Raw genomic sequence first — 11520 nt, 5'->3', positions numbered from 1 at the left:
AATTAATATAGATATATGACCGAACCTAACCTATCTTTATAGGTTAGGTTAGGTAGCTGAAAATGTTAGGTTAGGTAGTCGAAAAAAATATTAATTCATGAAAACTTGGCTTATTAGGCAAATCGGGCCTTGCATAGTAGGCTGAGATGTGCGTTCTGGCTACTAGGTACGACACATTATATATATATTTATATATATATATATATTTATATATATATATATATATATATATATATATATATATATATATATATATATATATATATATATATATATATATATATATATATATATATATCGGACAATTAGTAAAAAAAAAAAAAAAATTAATTATTTTACCTTGTACCTAGATCCACCAGGCCTGTTTGGTGCATGTTTCAGTACTTCAGAAATCTGGAAGGTCACATCCTCCTCCTCAACTTGTGGATGTGCGTTGATAGATGATTCTGCAAAAATTAAGTTATTTATATAATAATAAATTCAGTATATCAATAATATTCTGTAAAATTAAAAGTAATTTATACATCAATCAGATAAAACTCTCCAGAGATGGTGATACACAACACATAAAGGACAAGTTTCAGAACAAAATATGCATTTAGGAATAAGGTTTTGTACATGTAGGTAGCACATGAGAAAATAAGTGGAAGGTGATCAAGTTTATATTAACATGTTAATGGCTTTGTTAAGGCTTTGCAAGAATGAAAAAATATTAATAATATAATATCACCTACCAATTAATTGTACATCATTTATAAGTCAATTATTTGCATTATTATTATTCAATACTAATGATATAAAAATGCATTTTGTAATCTACTATTTATGCAAGTATTAAGCACAGGATCATGAAATAAACTGCAAAATACTGTAATGGATAAACCAATTAAGTTTACATTTTCCTATAGCTAAGTCAGTCAGTTCTATTAGCAGCAGAGAACAATTATGCCCAACCTCTATTAAATGAAACAATCTTAAGAGCAAGTGATAGAAATATAATCATTTATGCTTGGGAAAATATTATGGAATGGTTCCAAATATGAAAAATATTAAGTTTTTTGGTTAAAATTTTGTAACTTAAAATTTAAATTTTTAAGTGAATTTTAAACTTTAAAAAAAATTATTTAATTTTTTGGTTACTTACTTAAAATAACATTATATAGTTCTTGTTTTTGTAGAAATGCCAATTTCTTCTTTTGCCCTTCCAGACTGTGTAGTGACCACAGGCCGTTTGTTCATATCTTCATTATTCTTCGAACCATGGTTGCACAATCAGACCCACATACACTGGTTAAAAGCATCACCTAAAAGCAACAACAAAAATGTAGTACACTGACGAATTTTGAATATATATATATATATATATATATATATATATATATATATATATATATATATATATATATATATATATATATATATATATGTATGTATGCCATATACATATATATGCTATGTTGTATGTTACAACTTGGCTGATAATAAAGCCATTCACAACTGCAGGCCTAATAAAAAAAGGAGGTGGCATAGCAATATCTTACAAAGATACCTTCATCTGCAATAGTGTCATTAGTAATAGAGACGACTATTGTGAATATACCTTTGCCAAGTTCTCCAGTAAATCCCTTAAATCCTCCTTGACTATAAGTGCCATCTATAGATTTCCCAATACCAACATAGCTTCATTCTCAGATAACGTAAGGAATCTTATCATAAATAACAATCTCAACAAAAATCAAACCAACTTAGTGGTTTGTAATGGTGAACAAAACATGCAGATACTTATATATAACCTGTGAATAGAGTGTAATAACACCAAAACTATTTGTTTATTGTTTTATGACCATAATAATTGAATCCCTAATATGATTCACTAATATATAATCCTAATAATAATCACTAATATATAATCCATTGAGCATGCTGCATCTCTTTCAGTCTCTTTGCAATTTGAACAAGAGGGTTTTTAATTGATCGAACCATATTCTTAAAGTAAAGTAAATGAGATGTATTCCATATTTTGCAAAATATACGATGAAGGCACACAAACATTCATACCAAAACTAAAGGGCAGGATTTATGAGGAGACATTAGAGGCATTAAATATTCCAAAACTAGAAGACAGAAGGAAAAGAGGAGATATGATCACTATGTACAAAACAGTAACAGGAATTGATAAACTTGATAGGGAAGATTTCCCGAGACCTGGAATTTCAAGAACAAGAGGTTATAGATTTAAACGAACTAAACAAAGATGCCGAAGAAATGTAAGACAATTCACTTTTGCAAACAGAATGGTAAACGGTTGGAACAAGTTAGGTGAGAAGGTGGTGGAGGCCAAAACCGTCAAAAGTTTCAAAGCATTATATGACAAAGAGTGCTGGGAAAATGGGACACCACGAGTGTAGCTCTCCATCCATCTGATTGATAACCCAAATTAATTTTTCATGGATATGATACCAACATCAAATCATAAATCAGATGTGATCCTATCCCCACTGGATTTTGAAGAAGCCATAGACAGTATGCCTATGCACTCTGCACCAGGCCCTGACTCTTGGAACTCTATATTCATCAAGAACTGTAAAAAAACGTTATCGCAGGCCCTTCACTTTCTTTGGAGACAAAGCCAAGATACTGGCATTATCCCTGACATACTAAAAACAGCAGAGATAGCACCGCCCCATAAAGGAGGAAATAAGGCAGAGGCAAAAAACTACAGACCGATAGCACTAACATCGCACATCATAAAAATCTTTGAGAGAATGCTAAGAAGTAAGATCACAAAATACATGGAATCACAGCATCTCCATAACCCCAGACAACATGGTTTCAGAACAGGGCGCTCTTGCCTATCACAGTTGCTGGACCACTCTGACATGGCACTAGATGCCATGGAAGACAAACAAAACGCTGATGTAATTTACACAGATTTCGGAAAAGCCTTTGACAAATGTGACCATTGTGTTATTGCACATAAAATGCGTTCAAAAGGAATTACCGGAAAAATAGGCAGATGGATATACAACTTCCTGACTAATAGAACCCAATGTGTAGTAGTCAACAAAATAAAATCTGGACCATCAACCGTAAAGAGCTCAGTCCCCAAGGGTACTGTGCTTGCTCCAATACTTTTTCTCATCCTCATATCGGACATAGACAAGGACACAACCTATAGTACTTGATCATCCTTTGCAGATGACACTAGAATCTTCACGAGAGTAGGCAACATAGAGGACACGGCAAACCTCCAATCAGATGTAAATCAGGTCTTTCTATGGGCTACAGAAAATAACATGGTGATTAACGAACATAAGTTTCAGCTCATGCGCTACGGAAAAAATGAAAATATAAAAACGGAAACCACTTACAAAACTCAGTCAAATCGTAACATTGAACGGAAAAGCAACGTAAAGGATTTGGGTGTACTGATGTCAGAAGGCCTTACATTTAAAGAACACAATAAAGTAGCCGTCACAACTGCAAGAAAAATGACAGGATAGATAACAAGAACTTTTCACACTAGAGATGCTATACCGATGATGATAGTTTTCAAGACGCTAGTGCTCTCTAGAGTGGATTACTGCTGCATAATGAAAGCCCCTTTCAAAGCTGGAGAAATTACTGACCTATACTTATGCATTTATCTTCGGTTTAACACAACAGGCACCAGACACACGCTAGGCATCATACACACTAGGATAAAACAAACATTAGGCCAGAAGTCAGAAAAGAATTCAAAGAATTTTACTGGAAAGGCTTGCTGTTAGGAAAGGAAGTAATTGAGATGAATTAATGCACAGTATGTCAATTTTGTGAAATATATGATAAAGGAACAAAAACATTTATACCAAAACAGAGATGCAGAACTAGGAAACAGGATTTGTTCAACTGAAATTTCAAGACGGCCAGAGACCAAATGACACAAAAATGGAATCAATATACGAAGAGGCCAAACCCCCAAACATACCAGTAATACAAAGAGAAACAACTACACGGCAGTGAGGAGAGAGGCAGAAAGAAATTTTGAAAAAAAGGAACAAACAAATGTAAAGTAGAACAAATCATATTCTATAAATACAGCAACAACCAATTGCAGGTAAAGGATAATATTCAGAGCTTTTAAATGCATGGATGGCGAAATACTCAAGAAATTGTTCACGACTTTTGTTAGACCAAAGTTGGAATATGCAGCGGTTGTATGGTGCCCATATCTTAAGAAGCACATAAACAAACTGGAAAAGGTGCAAAGACATGCTACTAAGTGGCTCCCAGAACTGAAGGACAAGAACTATGAGGAGAGGTTAGAGGCATTAAATATACCAAATATACTACACAAATATATATACTACACATGCACAATAAACTACCCTACACAGGCTGAGTATGGTGTGTACAATAAATTATTAGCTAAAAGATAAGACTGAGTTTGTATAAATGGGGGTTAAGTCAGAGTGGGAAAATGTAAGTGGAGTGCCTAAAAACCCTGTCCTGGGACCTCTGTAATTCATAATATATACAAATAATTTAGACTCAGGTTTGATCAGCAATATTTGAAAAATTCCAGATGATACAAAAGGGATTTTTTTCTGGATTCAGGATTATTTTTTTATGGCTGAAAACAGGTTTTCAGCAATAAAAGAAATACAGTATTGCTGGAACAACCGTCGACATCTTCAAGAGAAAACCTGAACATCTTCAAGAAGTGAAGATGACCTTGAGAAGAAGTATAGGTTGGGAGAAGTATAGGTTAGGAATTGTCTCCAAAGAATTCTCAAAGAATTACTCGTTATTGCTATCCAAGATAATTAGACGAGCCAAAACTAAATACTACGAAGATAAATTTACCCAAATAAAGAGTACCTTACCTAAAAATATGTATGTACCTTACGTAAATAAACATTTGATTTTGAAGTGCCGGACAAACAAGGCTGTGGTGGATATGTGGGCCTGAGGGGCCTGTCCAAGCAACAGCCTGTTGGACCAAGCTCTCACATGTCAAGCCTGGCCTTGGAAGGGCTTGGTGAGTAGAACAACTACCAGAACCCTATAATGCATGTATCAAGGTGTCCAGGCAGTGAGCACCACATAATGCAGTGCAGTCCTGTAAGAATAAGCACAGTAAGTATGGGCATGGAGGGGGTGCAGCAGTGGCTTGTGAAGGGCTGGAGAGTAAATGGACATGCCCAGGGGTAAAAAGCATTAGGGTAACAGAACATAGCCCATAAAAATAGTAATGACTGTGAATGAATAATTATATGAATGCAATAATACTTCATATCTCAATAGGAATACTAAGCAGGATGCAAGACAAGGTACTGATGGTGATAGTGGTTGGTACATGTCCTCACATCCCCACAGACACCAGTAACAGCCCTCACCTCCCAACACAGTACCCTTGTAGCGAGTTAATCTTATACTCGCTTCATTATCTTATAGCATAACTAATTAACACTAATTACAGAAGCTACACAGGTGATACTTTGGTGTGAGTTGAGCGCACTGAGCGTCGGTATCGCTACACCCTTGTTCCTTAACAACCCTTTGGACCTTTATTACAGAAAAATAGAATCAATTAATATAATAAAATATAAAATATAAGTGTTTACTTACGATAATACTATCGGTGGAACACAAAATCTTCTTCTTCTTGATAGTAGGTGCAGTTTGCATGAAGGGTTAGTCCTCGCCATGACTGAACTCACGACAAAATGGCCGCTGTGTTGATATGGCGTCAGATGACGCTGTGACGTCACAGGTGAGGGACGCTTTGCGCATTACTTCCTCGTACTTAAAAAGTACTACAGGTACTTTTTGGTTTTATTTTTGAATATGGCAGAAGTTGGACAGCTTTTCAAATCATTATAAGGGAGTGAGTTCCATAGACTAGGTCCCTTTATTTACATAGTGTTTACAAGTTTGACTCTGGGGATATCAAAGAGATATTTATGTCTGGTGGGGACGTGGCCATGTGTTCTATTACATCTGTCCAGGAAGAGTTTCAGAACAGGGTTTGCAGTTAGAAAAAGGGCTTTATAAACGTAATTTACACAGGAGAATGTATGGAGTGAATTTGTTTAGCATGTTTAAGGATTTGAACAAGGGAGCTGTGTGTTGTCTGAAGGTAGAGTTAGTTATTGTCCTGATAGCAGATTTTTACTGGATGATGATGGGCTTGAGGTAGTTTGCAGAGGTTGAACCCCAAGCACAAACGCCATAAGAATGATAGGGATAGATAAGTGCATAATAGAGTGAGAGGAGAGCAGAGTAGGGTACATAATATCTGATCTTAAACAGTATACCAACTGTTTTAGAAACCTTTTTAGTTATGTGTTGTATATGGGTGCGGAAGTTGAGTCTCTTGTCTAAGTATAGGCAAAGAAACTTTCCATCATTTTATTGCTAATGTTTACATTATCTATCTGAAGCTGAATTGCATTTGTTGATTTGTTTCCAAATAAGATAAAGTAGGTCTTTTCTATGTTTTGTGTGAGGTTTGTTGGTTGACATCCACAAGTAGACTTTTTTTAATTAATTGTTTACAACATTATTTAACAGGAGTGGGTTGGGGTCAGAGTAGATGAGTAGTATCATCAGCCAACAATATAGGTTTAAGTATGTTAGAGACATTAGGGAGATCATTGATGTATATAAGAAACAGGAGGGTCCTAGGATGCTGCTCTGTGGCACCTTTACGGTAAGTGGTAGAGTGGGAGAGATTATATCATTGATGGCTTCATATTGGTGTCTGTTACTAAGATAGGATCGGATATAGTTTAGGGCAAGGCCACGGATTCCATAATGGTGGAATTTAAGTAAGAGGTAGTTATGGTTAACAGTATCAAAGGCCTTTCTCAGGCCGATGAAGAGTTCAATTGGAAACTCACTTTTGTCAAGGGCTGAGAAGATTAAGTCAAGCAGACTAACAATAGCATCATTGGTACTCTTTTGGGAGCGGAAGCCAAACTGACAGGGACTTAGTATATTGAATTTTACAAGATTGGAGTAGAGCTGTTCGTAAAAAAAAAAAAAAAAAATTTGATAATATAGGTAGATTCGATATGAGTCTGTAATTATTTATGTCTGCCGTGTTACCTCCTTTATGAACTGGCGTTACTCTTGCTTTTTTAAGGATATCAGGGAAGGTATGACACTCTAGGGATTTGTTAAACAGCAGTGCTATGGATGGTGCAAGGGCATGGGAGGCACGCCTGTGTACCATCGATGGTATTTCACTAATGTTCCCAGCTTTGGTTTTTAGCGAGTGAATGATGGACACAACATCTGTAGGGCTGACCGGAGAGAGGAGAAGAGAGTTTGGATAGCTGCGTGAAAGATATGTGGTAACATATGTCTGAGTCTCTGGGATTTTTCGGGCAAGGTGAGCACCAAACGATGAAAAGAAGCTATTAAATTCAGTTGCTGTTTCAAGATCTGTTGCAGGTGTATAACCATCCTTGGAGATTTTTATCTTATTATGTAAATGTTGTTTAGCTCCTAGGATGGTAGAGATGGCTCTCCATGTGCTTTTTATGTTGCCTTTTGCTTCTTTGAATCTATTCTCGTAATAGGAACGCTTTGCTCTTATTATACTGGTAAGCACTGATGAGTACCTCTTAACTACTTCTTTTCCAACTAGGCCAATCCTAAGTTTTTTTTTCATATTCATGTTTCTTGTCGATTGCTTTAAGTATGCCATTAGTGAGCCAGGGATTATTTAACCTTTTTGCCAGTTACTTGCTTGGTGAGGAGAGGACAATAAGTATTGTAAAGGCTTTAAATTTTGGAAAGAGGCTAGTTAACGAATTATTATCCTGTGTATTGATAAATTTAGATTCCCAGTTTACATTGTGGAGGGCATTTGTGAGATTGCCTATTGCCGCTTCACATTGTAACCTAAAGGTAATTTTTTTGTTACCTGGTGGTGTTATGGCCATGTTCGCTACAAGGAAGGTAGGATAGTGGTCAGTTGTTCTGTCAGTGATTATACTTGATGTAAGAGGAGCTGTTATGTTGGTCCATCAGTGATCCAGGGTAGTCGCAGATGTTTGAGTGACTCGGGTGGGCCTGGTGATTGCGGGGATGAGCATACAGGAATTCATGCTGTTGAGGAAATAGTCTACTTGAGGGTTATTTTGTAGCCCTAGGTCAATATTGAAATCACCTCTGAGAACTATGTGATTTTTGTTGAGATTATTGTTTATGATAAGGTTCCTTAAGTTGTTATTGTATTTGTGTCTAGCTTCAGACACAAGCATGTTACAGTTATGTCTTAAAGAGTTGAGAGCAATTAAGGATGATAAAGAGTCACTTACAATTAATGTATCAAGTTTGGATACCCTTACACATTTCAGTGCAAGGAGCAAGGCAAATAGTTCAGTCTGAAGGGTAGAGGCCCAGTTGTTTATACGGACTCCCCACTCAAAATATAAGTCATATCCTATTGCCAGGACAACTGCACTTCCAGCTGCACCCGTTGGGCACTCTAGGAAACCTTCAGTGTATATGATTTGAGAGAGAGAATGCTCTGTGGAAAGAGCATCAATATGGCTTAAGACGTTGAGCTTTGCCTCAAAACAAAGTTGGGACTGATCTCTAATTTGCTCCTTTGATGGAAAGGGAGGGATTAAAATTGAAAAGGGTGTAATTTCCTTCAGTGCAGGAAAGTGCTATTGTTGTCTCTCTTGGTACAAATTATAAATCTGATACTTTCTGAGTTCAGTTCCAATTTTATTTATCTATTTGAAACAATGTTTACATTCAATAAAGAAATTCTGGAGGGCTTCTGTGCAAGGATTAGGATGAGTTAGCCTAAGCATTTTTATACCAATTTGACAGTTATTTTCAGTAACACGATAAACAACGCTCGGAATATTAAGTTCCTTTCTCATATTAAGTATCTTTGTGGTACGAGGGCACCCAAGGATTATCCTCAACGCTTCGTTCTGCAATTTTTCAAGCCCTCCAAGCTTTCTTTCAGGATGCCTTAAAGTTAGTTTAGTTCATTTATTATGCACCCCATACCCATCTTGTGGGCGGTAGTGGAAAGGGTTGCAGAGGCACATAATGGGCTCAGGGACTGAACCCCACAATTCATTTAGCTAAGCAAGTTACAATCTTGATGAGCTAGTTACAAAATTCAGTATAAGTCGTCACATCAACAATGGGTTCGAGATCGATCACAAGTACAGTTTCTAAATTAAGCAACTGACATATGTGGAGAGCTAGTGTCACAATTGATATGTTTGTCCTGCACACCGCTCCCCATCCAGTGGGCAGCGGTGGATAGGTTACAATCACTTAGTTACTACTTACAGTTAGCAAACTGGGGATATTTGGCTAAAATTTCTGGTACCAGATCATTTTGAATGAAATATTGACACATCGTTGGTACATTGGTTATAGAATTGTCTCTGAATTCACTATCACATAGTGACGGAGGGGTGTGCAAATAATTTTGTTGACAGTTAACATTTGGTCAGGTCTACATCGGCAGATAATGAGAATTCCCAGAAATACTTGTAACCGAGTCTAAGCCGAGTAGTAGTGACATCTAGAAGTCTGCTGATTTTATTGGATGAACCATAGATGTGTGGCTCCTTTTGCATAATAGTATTGAACGAAAGTTAATCTCCCCAAACACTTTCGCGTTTTGGGCAAGTTACCCCTCCACTCTCTCCATTTTTTTTTGGACATTCCCTGATAGTGCGCGGAAATACTGAAAAGTGTATACTCTTTTCAACTTTGTCACCTTAATTCTCGTCCTATGTCTTTCATTTTGGTATCAATGCGTTCGCAATAGAATTCCCAACAGAACTATGTGCATATAATGTCAAAGAGAGCAGCGCGCTCCACCCGCCGACAAGATGAATGTAGGCCAAGGGTACCAGAAAAAGAAAGCTGAGCCACCCTCAGGCAACTCTCATTACATTAGAGAGCGTGATAATACTGAAAAGTGTATACCCTTTTCAACTTTGTTACCTCAATTCTCATCCTAGGTTTTTCAATTTGGCATCAATGTGTTCGCAATAGAATTCTCTACAGGACTAAAGGCATATAAACTCCAAAAGCCCGGCTTACCATCCGCAACAAACAGAGTATGCGAGAGTGTGTTACCAGGGAGCGCACAAGAGCGATAAAATGTATACACTCTTTTCATTTTGGTCACCCCAATTGTTTATCCTAGGTCTTTCATTTTGGTATCAATGTGTTAGCAATAGAATTATCTATAGGTTTAAATGCATATAAACTCCAAAAGCAAGGTGTACCATCCGCACAAAACAGAGAAAGTGAGAGAAAGTAACCCGGGAGCACTCTAGTGCAATGTAATGTGAACACTCTTTTCACTTTGGTTACCTCAATTCCCGTCATATGTCTTTCATTTTGGTATCAATGTGTTCGCAATTTTATCTGCTGGCATTTACCCTTTGCTTGGATCTGAAGGGTTTTAGGCTCACCACGATGCAATCTGATAGTACCACACGTGTATATACCTATCTTCAAGCAGCAATTCACTCATTCAAACCGACTTATAATAGTTATCCATATATAAATGGTAATCTTTGTTCTACCTGTTAACCTGTCATATGAAGAAAGATTGTCAAAGCTTATATTACATTCTCTAGAAAAGCAAAGAATTAGGAGTGACATATGGTAGAGGTGCACAATGGGATGAATGGACATAACAAAGGGGACATTAATGGGGTATTAAAAGTAGCAACACAAGACAGAACTCGAAACAAAGTTTAAAAATTGGAAAAATTTAGATTTAGGAAAGAACTGCATGAGTAAATACACTGGGTTTGTACCTTAAGGTTCATGTATGCAATATTACAGAGTTCCAGTTAACTCCCATGCATGCAATTAATTTATGTTATGTTTATGTTTTTTATGTTAAAATGTTTTTGTTGATTTGTTTGTATATTTTCATAAGTAAAGCATGCTTACCGTCTTATTCCAAGTTTTATGATAACTTTACAAGGTTTAAAACATAAAGTTCAATATATATTCTGGTTTTCATACAGGAATTATACGTTAATATAACATCATAATAACGTAATGATGTCGTGTAAATAACGTTATACTGACGTCATATAAATGTTATATTTATGTTATAAGAACGTAAATTGGATAGCTTTACAGAAAGTAAACAAAAAAAACTAAATGTTGACTGAAAATTATTTATTCTTAAATATAAAGCATGAAAACATTATAATTCCATAGCATTCACTATTATTTTTAAATTTTTACATAAATCTTAAAAAACTGTGTCTCAAGAATATATGTTTTTAGTTATATCCTTTGGTTTTAAGAATGTCAGATATACGTATTTATGTCAAAAGTTACAGTATTACCTTTGTGGCACCATTTAAAAACGTCCACAAACGTTCTGTGTTTGCTGGGAAGTACCCTGGTAGGCGTGAGTGTTTAAAGTTTCTATACTTCAAATTTGCAGTTTTAAGCAAGTATGTGCATTAATCATGGACACCATGTTCTCCCATATAACAGGGCTTGATAGAA

The 11520-nt window shown here is 36.1% G+C and overlaps 1 long non-coding RNA gene across 1 annotated transcript; it reads right to left on the bottom strand.

Annotated features, from left to right (window-relative positions):
• Positions 1-1151: 1151 nt before the first annotated feature.
• LOC138367000 (uncharacterized) lies at positions 1152-5697 on the bottom strand. The gene is made up of 3 exons (XR_011229281.1): positions 5614-5697; positions 4887-5104; positions 1152-1304 (listed from the first exon to the last, which is right to left on the bottom strand). It is a non-coding gene; the product is annotated as an uncharacterized lncRNA (long non-coding RNA).
• Between the last annotated feature and the right edge of the window lie 5823 nt (positions 5698-11520).

This window comes from Procambarus clarkii, chromosome 2 (assembly GCF_040958095.1).
Source record: "Procambarus clarkii isolate CNS0578487 chromosome 2, FALCON_Pclarkii_2.0, whole genome shotgun sequence".
Lineage (NCBI taxonomy): Eukaryota > Metazoa > Arthropoda > Malacostraca > Decapoda > Cambaridae > Procambarus > Procambarus clarkii.
Note: the sequence above shows the minus strand (reverse complement) of the source record. Positions and strands in the feature narration are given on the sequence as shown.